Here is a 12,848-nt window from a genome sequence, read left to right on the forward strand (position 1 = left end):
ATGTATCCTACAGAAATGAAAACTCATGTTCACAAAAGTATACATTAATGTTCATAGCAAATGTTTTTCAACATATAGTTAAAATAGATAGTAAACACGTATAATGAGATACTACTTAGCAACAAAAAGCAACAAATTATTGCTACTTGCGGAGACTTTGGACCAATCTCAAGGACATTATGCTGAGCGGAAAAAAAATCTCAAAGAGTTTACATATTATACTATTAGTCCATTTACACAATGTTCTCAAAATGACAAAGTTATAATGGTAGGGTAAAGGTCAATGATTGCCCAGAGTTAGGGTTGAGGGAGGATGTAAATATTAAAGGGTAACATTAAGTAGTATCTTCATGGTGATGGAGCAGTTCTGTTTCCAGATTGAGGAGATGGTGACTCAGAGCTACTCCTGTGATTAAATTTTCTAGAAACATACACAAACACAGACACACACAGACATACAGAAACACACTCAAAGAGGAAACTGGTGAAATCTGTCTAAGGTCTATGTTTTAGTTAACAGTATTACACCAATGGCAGTTTCCTGTCCTGACAATATACTACAGATATATAAAATACCATTGTTAGTTGGGTGAAGTCCAAGTGAGTACATGTAGGGACTCCCTGCACTGTTTTTGAAAATTTTTTTGTCATAAACTGTTATTTTTTATAAAGTACTTATGTGAATGCAACATCCAGAGCTTCATTTGCTTCAGTGACATCTTTTGTAGCCTTGGGAAATAGTATGATATTTTATAATGCTGTAAACATTAATTTGATTTTTTAAAGAATAATTAAGTGTTAAAATTGAATTGGAATTATAATAATTTAGAAACACTTAAAAGAAACCGTTTGTTTTTAAAGACCCTATTTTTGTTTGTAGTTTTTATCTCAAACTGAGATAAACACAAAACTATGTTTATTTGCAACTGAAATTGGCTATAGATATAAGGATAATAAAATAAAAACTGAGATAAATTCTTTATGACTCATACTCTGTAGTCTAAAAAATACGAGAAACTACTCTACCAATAAATGATATCAATGCAAAGTTCATTACTTTATGTTCCTATTTTTGTTTCTAGATATAATGAATTTTTCCCTGAATTACCATCATTTTATTTATTGAAACTTACTAGTGGACTTTAAACAGGAAGAGATGCTGACTATAAAATGTGGCCTCAATGTACAGAATAAATTATTTTTGAAATATAATCTGAAATTGATGACCAGCATCTCATGATGATGATCATGAATCATGTAAATCTATAGCTACATCTATATCTAAATCAATATCTATATCTATATGTACATCATCTATATCTATCTGTCTTAGTTTGTTTCCTTTTTTTTTTTTTTTTTAAAGATTTTTTTATTTATTTATTCGACAGAGATAGAGACAGCCAGCGAGAGAGGGAACACAAGCAGGGGAGTGGGAGAGGAAGAAGCAGGCTCACAGCAGAGGAGCCTGACGTGGGGCTCGATCCCATAACGCTGGGATCACGCCCTGAGCCGAAGGCAGACGCTTAACCGCTGTGCCACCCAGGCGCCCCTGTCTTAGTTTGTTTCCTGAGAAACAAATTCTAAGGCAAGGATTCCAGTGCAAGCAGTTGTTTTGGAACGTCATTATTGGTCAAAACACTAGGGGAATGGGAAGCAACTAGGGTGAACAGTCAGTCGGAGTTTATTTTTTAAGCAAGTTACTGTTGTGGGTAAATGAAATAGAATCCTTCCAGAGAAATCTGGGACCGAGTATAAAACATGTTCTCAGCATTATCCCAACCTGAGAGGTAAGAAGATGGATACTTGTATATCAACTTCCATTGGTCCTTGGTTAAAGCTGCTTCTAGGGAGATTGTGGTCCAGCTTGTCCCATAGGTAATAAAGCAGCCAAGCAGCCAGAGAAATTCCCTAGACAGAGAATGCAAGTGCTGATGATAGCTGATGATGACATAGTGCAGTGGAATGATCAAAGTAAGGGGATCCCATTAGGTCCCTGATAGCACCCGTTACATATACCCTATCTTATTCTGTATATATTGGGCATTTAATAAGTACTCATTGAACTAATAAATATATTAGTTAAGCTTGCAGAATGAGTAATACATTTTCTTGTATTACAGAACTTAAGTATTTAGGTTTAATCTAATTTCATGTATCTTTTTTTAGATGATGTGATTTTTTAAAAAATACCCTATAAGTTGCATGATAGCTGTTGCTTTAGTCATAATAAATAATTTCTCATTACTTGATACTATAGGGAATAAAGTTGAGAAATGTGCTATCCACTAAGAAATATTTAAAACATTCAGGAGGAAATAGGTAAATCAATAGGAGTTGACAGGTCTCACATATTCATATCTATGTAGAGCCCAAAGATGTAATATTCCATGGTGAAAATTAATGAATTTCCCACCCATCTGTTAGATGTAGTGTGTTAAGGACATAGTAAGGTTACAGTACTCCCAGAGTTAGGGTTACTACTTCTTACTGAAAGTCAGTCTGCATAAGTCAACTTCATCCTTTTAAAAGACTGAATTATCAATGATCTGAAATTTAATATCAGTGATTCTTATCTGAAATACAAAGACCTCATGGTTAATATACTTATCTGAAACACTAAAGATGTTATTTTATTTTTTAAAAAATATTCCCCCAAACAAATAAAACTTAATGTTAGACTATTCAAGTTTGTGAGTAAAAAGAGTTTATGTCAAAGATAAGCTAGAATCTCTATGTAAGAAAATGAGGTACAGAAATTGACCATTCCGCATATCAATCAGTAATAAAAAGGGTTGCAGGCATAACAAATATTCTGATACCACAGAAAACCTCATGTAAGAAAAGTCTAATGTGGTTCAATCATGACTCTAAGAAGAAGGAGAGAAGCAAGGAGGTTGATTAATGCCAAAAAAGAGTATCCCTCCATCCCTTTATATTTCCCTCTATTCATGCTGACCATCTAAAGTGAGACAAACAGGAACAAACTTGGGCTTAATTTAACACAGAACAGAATGATGTCATTTAAATCTCCATTATTTTTCCCAAGAAAATTACACTTTGAAACAAAACTTGATACTCTAGCTAAAACTACTGCAAGTCAGGTACAGTCAAGAAACTAAAAATCAAATTAATGTGAAAAGGTGAGAAAATAGAACTGCCTAAATTTCTAAGTGGAAAATGGTTAATTACATTGTCTCTTGTCATATTTGTTAAATGTTCAGTTTTGCACAGCACACAAAATGTGAAAGGGGACTTTTGATAAATTACTACAGAAAATGTAATGGATCATATTTTGATTTAACTAGAATTTATTGTACCTTCAGTGATAATCCAATATTCATATTTTAATTTGTAGGTATGATCAGGACATACCTTTTATAAGCCTTTCATTTTCTGTGAAAGAAAAAGGCAAGACAGAGAATTTAAAGACGACTTATTATTCCTGGAATGGTTGGCCTGAGAAGATGAATAGAATGTGTCTTTTGATTTTTCAGCAGTGTTATTTTAAAATTCTCATGTAGGTCATTACTTATTCTAGAGCTGGATCAATCAAAGGGAGGTGAATCAGCAAGGCGCAAAAGAGGAAGCCACCTTGAAATGGATTAAGTGAAATAATTGTGTGAACATATGGCCTGGAAATTAAATTGATTCAGCTAAACAAGTTATATTAAATAGATCAGGTAATTTTCAGGCATCTGTTCAGATGATCACAACTTAAAGCAATTATACAATTGGAGACTCTGAGAAAAAGATAGGGGCCTTACTAGTCTACAGAGATAGAGACCACAAAATGAAACTCAAGTTGTTAGTGATCTTTTCAGTTTGCCCTTTAAAAAAAAAGACACATGTAAAGATAAGGCCCTGGATAAAAGAATTCAGAGAAGTTTTCTAAATCAAAGTTGTCAGACGTTTAAGCTGTCAATAATTTATTCACCTATTTACTCACTTAAAAAATATTTATTGAGTACCAACTCCCTTTAGGCTCATTATAAAATGTCCCAGTTCTCAAATTTCCTACATTTCATGAATTTATAAGTATTAAGGGCAGCAAAATAGATGCCTTTTTAGTTGATAAACTTTTTATCCACAGAATCTTGTTTGCTGTGAAGATATTTTTCCTTGGTTACTGTCTTGATGTTTGAATTCAATGTAAAATATACATTTAGATATTGTCTCTCTTCATTTTGCCTACTGTTTCCAAATACATAGGTATATAAAAATACCAAGAATGTAACTGTTAGGTAACTGGCAAAGCATAGGCAATGTGTATTATATTCATAGGCCATGAATGGCTACTGACTTAATTTTCCAAAACTTAAGACATGAAACAGAGTAAGACGTTTTCATTTTTAGTGTGACAAGTAACTTCTAAAAACTTTATTTGTTAAACAATGTAAAAAACTTATGGATAATTTTTATGCACTGAATTATATGAATCATGATTTTCATACATTCTTATTTTAAGGTTGTTAAAAATTGAGATTTTAACTGTGCAAGTATATGAACTACTTTAATCTCTTAATCATGAAGGTGTTTGAGTGGATTAAATGTCCTTTAATTTACATTAGATTTAATGTAAATAGATTGGGTCTGCTGTCTTTAACACATAAGAAATTTACTCATGTTAATTTTTTTTCTGTTTATTTAATAGAAAATATTTGTGTAATTCTTAGGGATAATATATCCCCATGGTTACAATGGAAATGAAGCAAACAGTATGAAATTTTTATAATTGCAATAGGCAATTTTGTTGGTTTGGTTTACAGAAAATTAGTTCTAGGCAAGACCTGAAATGATTTTAACCATAGTAGGCAAAGACAGGTTTAAGCATTTTGTAAAACTCTTGTATTTTAAAAAACGTCCTCTCATGTATAATTACTGAACTTTATCAACAACCAGTGATAAAACTACACTGTTGTTGTTGTTGTTGTTGTTATATATAGATTTAAAAAAAGCAAAACCCTGAATCTCAGAAATCCTCGATTTTTCCAAGGATGCACACATAAATATGACAGATAGATAGGATTGAAATAAAGATGCAGTTTGAAGAATGCATTAGAGAGGATATGAGGGAAACTAGAAAATTCCAGTTGAGTGGCTATTATTATATATTCCAGATAGAGATGATGAAATCCATAATAGAGGTAATGGCAATGGGCTTGAAGAGGCATGGATTGATTTCAGAGATATTCAAGATAATTGAGTGGTTGAATGACTATTGGGTAGGGGGAAGAGGGGGAGAGGAGGAGGGGGAGAAGAAGGAGAAGAGGAGAAAAAGTAGGAGGAGAAGGAGAGGAGGAAGAGGAGGAGAAGGAGGAGGAGGAGGGAGGAGAAGGGAATTAGAAGGGGATGAGGGAGGAGGATGAAAAGTTAGGGGGAGGAGAAGGAAGAATGCAGCCTTCAGAATTGATCATAGATCTAAAAGTAAATCTTAAAGCTGCAAAATGTCTAGGGGCTTCTGGCTGGCTCAGTTGGCAGAACATGCAACACTTGATGTTGGGGTTGTAAGTTTGAGCTCTATGTTGGGTATTAAGACTGCTTAAAAGCAAAATCTTAAAAACAATAAAATAATAAAATTACAAAATGTTTAGAAGAAAGCATAGGGGAAATTTTTAGGTAAAGATTTCGTAGCTATGACACCAAAAGCATAATTCATAAAAGAAAAAATTGATATCCAGACTTCATCAAAATTAGAAACTTCTACTCTTGAAACACCTTTAACATAATGAAAAACTGAGCCACAGATTTAGAGAAAACATTTGTAAACATTATATCTGATAAGGGACTTTTATCCTGAGTATATTAAGAACTCTCAAAGCTCTAATAATAAAACATCCCAATTTTAAAAATGGTCAAAATATTTGAACAAAAGATTAAGAAGATATTCAGATGGCAAGTAAGCACATGAAAATGTGGTCCACCACATTATTTTTTAGTAAAATGCAAATTAAAACCACAGTGTGATATCACTATATACTTCCTAGACTGAGAAAAAAAGAGAAAAGCAATTGATAGTATCAAATAATGCTATGATATGGAACAACTGGACTCTTCTAATATGCTGGTGGGGTAGTACAGAAAGTATAACCATGTTGGAAACACTTTGACAGTTTCTCAAAAGTTAAACATACAGTTAGTATATGACCCAGCTATCTCATTCCTACACACTTACTCAAAGTATGTGAAAACTTACACTCACACAAATATCTGTACCTGAAAGTTTACATAGGTTTTATTGTTAATTGCCCCAAACTAGAAACAATCCAAATATCCTTAAGCTGGTGGTTTATGATTAAAAATATGGTATATCCATACTGTAGATACTCAGCAATAAAAGATATAAACTACTGATATATACCATAACATGATAATGAAGTGCATATCAAATATATTATATTAAGTAGAAAGCTGGGTTTAAAAGGTTACATTTTGTTTGATTCTATTTATACAACAAGGTAGAAAACGCAAAATTATAGGGACAGAAAACAGATCAGTGGTTGGTAGATTCTTGAAAAGGGGGAGAGGTTGGTTACAACGGACAGAGGGGAAATTCTGGAGACAATGAAACTATTCTATATATTGAATTTAATGGTGGTTATACATTTGTATGCATTTGTCAAACTCTCAGAAATGTATACTAAAGGGTCAATTTTACTGTGCATAAATTTTACCCTAATTGAAAAATGGAAAAAAAAAATGGTCAAGCCAGTTGTAACACTTCTGAGATATCATGTAAGAAAAAAAAAACAGCATTCTCTCTATTGAATTTAGGAACAGGAGTGCCCTTATTGAGAAAAACTTTGAAACACCATAGAAAGCATAAAGTAAATCTGCAGTTTTTGAAGAAGCCAAGCAATTGCATCTGATAAAGGAGAAACCATGAGTATAGTTGACAATTCCCTCAGAAAACAGACCATGAGAGACTGTGGACTCTGGGAAACAAACTGAGGGCTTCAGAGGGGAGCGGGGTGGGGGATTGGGATAGACTGGTGATAGGTATTAAGGAGGGCACATATTGCATGGTGCACTGGGTGTTATACGCAAATAATGAGTCATGGAACATTGCATCAAAAACTGGGGATGTACTGTATGGTGACAAATATAACAAAATAAAAATTATTAAAAAAATAAAAAGAAAAAAGAAAAAAAAGAAAACTTAACCCATAGGAAAATAAAGAGGGAGAGAGGGAGGGAAAGGGAGAGAGGGAAGGAGAGAGAGAGAGAAGGTGTTGTTTAGAGTGTGAATATACAATTGGGCAAGAATAGTTTTTAAAATATGAAAGAAACTTAACCATTTTTCCATATATGGGAAAAGACAATAAGAAAGAGGTTGAGGATACTAGGAAAAGAGGGGATGTTAACAGTGTGAGGTCTCTGTGGGGGCAGAAGTGGAGGAGTTAAAGCACAGAAATAGAACAGTAAGCCTGACAAGGACATGAAGCTGCAGAAAATAAACATGGTGCCAGAAAACAGCATTTGTTTTGTTTTGCGCTAAGAGCATTAAGCGACCCATACACAGCTGAAGAAAAGGTGAACAGTTGAACTCATCCAAGGTCCCTTTTTTTACTCAGAATGACTAGTTAGAAAAAAAAAAATGACACACAGAATTGAGGATGCTTCCCAAAGGTATGTATGTTAGACTGAACTATTTAAGAAAGCAAGTAAAAGTATGGAGAAGAAAAGGAGTCAGGAATTTGTGATCTCAATGAAGTTGAATCATTGTGGTGGGTGAACCACAGCAAACAACAGCAACAACAATTGGTATGGTTGAAGACTTTCGTCTGAGAGTGGGATTTCAGAGTCTGCAGATTTTGGAAGTAGAAGGGATAAGAATAAAATTCATCATGTGACACTGAGAGGGAAAACTGATATTGAAAAGAGGTCATACTACATGATATGAAATGTTAGGATACTGCATAGATTTTCCATGGTCTTATTTAAAACACTAAGAACATTAGAGTGATTTAAAAAAAAAAAAAAAAGAACTACGGAACAGGTACCAGAATATTCAGTGGATGAGGGGGAATGACTATAAAACTGATATGAGAAATCGTGTAGAGTACATTGCTGAGTGCTATGGTTCTGAGAGCAGGAAAAGTTCATGTGAAGATATAGTCTGAAAGTCTTTTTTTTTTATTTTATTATATTATGTTAATCACCATACAGTACATCCCCAGATTCCGATGTAAAGTTTGATGCTTCATTAGTTGCGTATCTTGAGTAGCTCTGGTGAGTGAGAAGGAGGCTGAAGTTACCACCTTCTCCTAGCTCTGTGAGCCACTGGGGAATGCAAGTTTCTCTTAAGAACTTGATGGAAAACAGGTCCTAATGGAGTCAGGATTCAGGTAAGGTAAGGTGAATATATTCTCTATAAAAATAAACTCATTTCTCATGAAAAAACTATGCCCAATGCATATAATAGAAAGGATGCTTTTGAGTGTGCTCTGTGCATGTGTGTGGCAGGGAGACACTTCTGAGGAGATGAGGGGTAGGGGAAAGCTGAGATGGGAGAAGTATGAAGATCAAACTAAAAAAAGACTGATAACAAATAGACCTTATTATTGGGGAGTAATCAAGAATGATAAGTATAGAGGCATGTTCTTTATATTATGTCTTAATGACTCTGCAAATACTATGAAAGTAGTAAGTGTCCTGGGATTTCACAGAAAAGTGAAAGGGGCTAGACTAGAGTGTACAATATTGAGCAATAGCAAATACATCACATGTATGCTCCTCCTTCCCAATCATGAGCCTATGGCAGGCATGACTAATTGATTATGGCACTCTTTCCTACTAATACCAGATTCAGTTCAAAGTCCTTCTCAATACACTTATCAAGGCAGTCATTGCCAATTGTCTAAAAAATAACACAGTAATTAAATCAATATTTTAAAACTTTATTTTCTCCACCATTTTTCCTATTCGAATTTTCTTATGGGAGACCTATCCTCACATTCCAAAAAGAAGAGAGATTAACATTTCCTCTTTCCCTTACCTATGCTTCCTCTCAAAAGGGTTCTATTCATTATCACCTACTTCTCTCAGAAATTCAGGTCTTGTCAAAGATTTGAAGGAGGTTTTTAAAGTCCCTCTGGACTTCCCAGGGCAGTATATTATGCTTTAGGAGATTTAGATAATTGTGTCCCTAATTAATATTCTTGCTTGGTTTTACAAGAAAAAAAATAAATTTATGTTATTTCTTGGTCTCTATTAGGGTGTTCAGGGCAAAACAAGTGAAGTTCCTTGCTTCGGTGAAATCACATTTGGAATGTAGTTTTTATTTAATTACATTCTACAAAGAATATTTATAAAATTGAGCCCATCCATGTTTTTGTAATACTTAACAGTTTAGTCAACAGATCATATTGCCAAGTTTTAGCTCATACTGGCTATGTATTTTGGGCCACCTTACCATTTTGTTTCTTTGTTTGTTTCTGCATCTGTTACCTACAATAATGTGTGTGGGGAAGGTAATGATACACCCACCTCATTAGGATTAGTGTGATCATTAAATGAGAGAATCAATACTTAGTACAGTTTCTGGCTCAGTAATTGTGATAGGAACTCCAGTGAGGACAAAGATGCAAACTGTCTTCATTCAAGGGACAATGAGGCTTATGTTTAGCCCAGAAAAAAGATGACTTAGAGGATGAGTGATCTAGCATTTATACAGAATTATGGGCTGAATAAAGTCACACAGAGCAGCTGTATGTTGGCTCTCCCTAAGTAAAGCTATCAAATGATTAGAGCTGTCTAAAATTGGATGCCATGACTCAGATTTGGTGACTTGTTTGTTGATGTGCCATCAAAAGGGGAGGCTCAATGAATAATCATCATAAATGTCTTGAACTGAGTTTACGTAACAAGTATGACTAGAGTATATCCAAGATCTTTATACTCTAATGTTGTGTTTTTTATACCATAAATAAGAATTCGTTTGAGGTTGTTTAGTTCTAATGAGTCAGCATAAAAAGAAAAAAAAGAAGAAAAAATTATTTGAGGGAAAAAATTATTTGGTCAAGACAACACAGAATATAGGAGTCAAAATTTAAAGGGTATATTAAATAGTAATTATGGCTCTTTTTCAAAAATTGAACATGGTAATTAAAATCATCAAGAGTTGAGAAAAAGGAGTGGATGGGCACTAAGTTTTAAGCCTTAAATATATGATATATATTTGACATAGCTTTGAATCATCAGAAAAATCTTATGTGATTGGCATTTTTCAAATGGTAAAATTGAATCTCAGAAAATGTATTCGTCTAAGGGTGACAAGAAGCTGAGATGCAGACCCTGATCTCTGCCAAAGTTTATGTTTCATAACACTACTGTATACACATGCACATGAACACACACACACATACATCTATATTGTTATATATAATAATTGAGTAGCAGTTTCCAAAGAATATATAAATTATCTTCACATGTGATAATTAATAATATATCATTTACTATTATATATATATATATATATACACACAGTGTAGTGAAGCAGGAAATAGAATCTACTCAGCCTCCTGAAAGGACCCTTCTATTAAAAGTTAACATGATAAACTATAACTAGTGTTTGTAAAACAGGAAAGACTACTGTCATTAAACCATCTAACCAGTGACTTTCTGGATGGCATATAATTCTTTCATTATTGGGGCACCTGGGTGGTGTAGTTGGTTAGGCATCTGACTCTTGGTTTTGGCTCAGGTCATGATCTCAGGGTCCTGAGATAGAGCCCTGCATTGGGCTCTGTGCTTAGCACGGTGTCTGCTTGGGTTTGTCTCCCTTTCCCTCTGTCCCTCAGCCCTGTGCTCACTCACATGCTCTCTCTAAATAAATAAATAAATCTTAAAAAAAAAAAAAAGGAATTCTTTCACTATTGCTGATGATTCAAAAAATGACTTAATATTTAAGGAAAAAGTTTGGCTTTCTTAATCTCCAAGAATGGTAGAAATATTGATAACTGCATCCAATTTATTGAGACAATATAACTGAAGACATCATATCTTGGAAAGGGAATTGAAAAAATTATTTTCAAAATAAAACAATTTTCTTTAAGCATATTGATACTTTTCATATGAAGAAAATACATAAATGCATAAATTCAATTTGATTTTCTCTTACCTCTTTTACTTCCTCCTTGCCAAGACAAACATATTTTTTAAATCTCTCTCAAATGGATTTATAGAATAAAAAAAAGTGAGATACAGATTTAATAAAAAAAAAACCTATTAAAATAGGCTTGTAACTGACAACTAGGGTTAGGAGAACAACTTCTATATAGTATTTCATTGTCAACTAGAAGCTGAAAAATAGCAACTAATTCATCCTTGAAAATCTATATCCTAAGCTAAATTAAAACAGGATACATTTACAAAACGTAATGGGTTCAGTATTTCTACAAATATCTAATTAATTCTAGGTGATGAATGAGATTTGGATGCAAAGTATGAAAAGAGTAAAACCACTTCCATATCTACAGGGCGATATTTCCCAGAAAGCCCAAATGACATTGCCTTAGAAACAAGACTTGATTATTAGTCATTTAGAAACTCGAAACATAATTTGGGTCAACTGTAGCCTAACTGTTGGGTTCATTTTTCTTTATCTTCTATGATATATAAATGGATAACCTATACCTATCTATAGATAGAGATATGAGGTATATATACTAATATAAGCTATATATACACACATACACATGCACACACATATCTTCACTATATAACCTAACCTCATATGTATATGTGTTTGTATGCACATGTGTATATATATATATATATATACACACACACATATATACACACATATATATATGATTGTACAGCCAATTGAGATATATTAAAAATCATGAAAGAGAAACAAGAAGGATTGTAAAGTTTATAGTTCTCGGCTTAAAGATTTAATTTGATGATGGTCTTAGTTTGGCAGGATTTTTATCATTGTTAATGGAAAGTCTGCCAATTCACTGAAGAATGAAAAATGATTTTATCATGTACAGTCCTAACCTAAACATATTTTATTGTTTCATGTAGTTGTGACTCTCTAAAGTACAAAGCTTTCATCCAGTGTGTTCATAAAGGTTAATTTTTTGAGCAACCTTCACATAAATCGCTTTACTATGAATTGCCTACTCATCTTCCCATTGAATAGAACATACTACTAAATCTTGTTTATCAATCTACCGGTTCATATTGATCATACACAGATAGAAATTTTCCTTAATGTATACTATAGCAATTAAATGGTTACAGAAGCACAGGAAATAACCTCTTACTTAATTTTTTGTTTATTTGTTTAACACTATTCAAGTCTTGTTTCTGAGGTGTGGACTACACCTTCTTCTCAATTTTTATCCCTAAACTTCCACCACCATTCGAAAACCAGCAAGCATTTTCTTCATTACTGCCCTCAGGGTATGGAGAATAAATGAGGACAAATTTTTGGATTTTTGAGCACCTTGGTAGATTGTGTTAATATATTGTGGAGATAATATTCAATGAAAGCTAAGGCCTTCAATTTTAAGACCCAATCACTTAAGAGAAGTTTCGTTTTAACATAATCCAAAAGTTTATCTTCACATAGAAAGAGCAGTTTGAAGACTCAGAGAAAACCGTTTATACTCAGGAGTCAGCAAACTTACCCTGTAAAGGACCAAATAGTAAATATTTTAGGCTTTGTGGGTTATACGATCTCTGTCTGAACTACTCAACTCTGCCGTCTTAATACTAAAGCAGTCACAGACAATAAATGAATGGATGAGTATGCCTGTGTTGCAGTAAAATGTTATTTATGGACACTGAATTTTGAAAACTATGGACATGCCTTGTGTCACAAAATATTCTTTTTATTT

This window comes from Ailuropoda melanoleuca, chromosome 3, assembly GCF_002007445.2.
Source record: "Ailuropoda melanoleuca isolate Jingjing chromosome 3, ASM200744v2, whole genome shotgun sequence".
Lineage (NCBI taxonomy): Eukaryota > Metazoa > Chordata > Mammalia > Carnivora > Ursidae > Ailuropoda > Ailuropoda melanoleuca.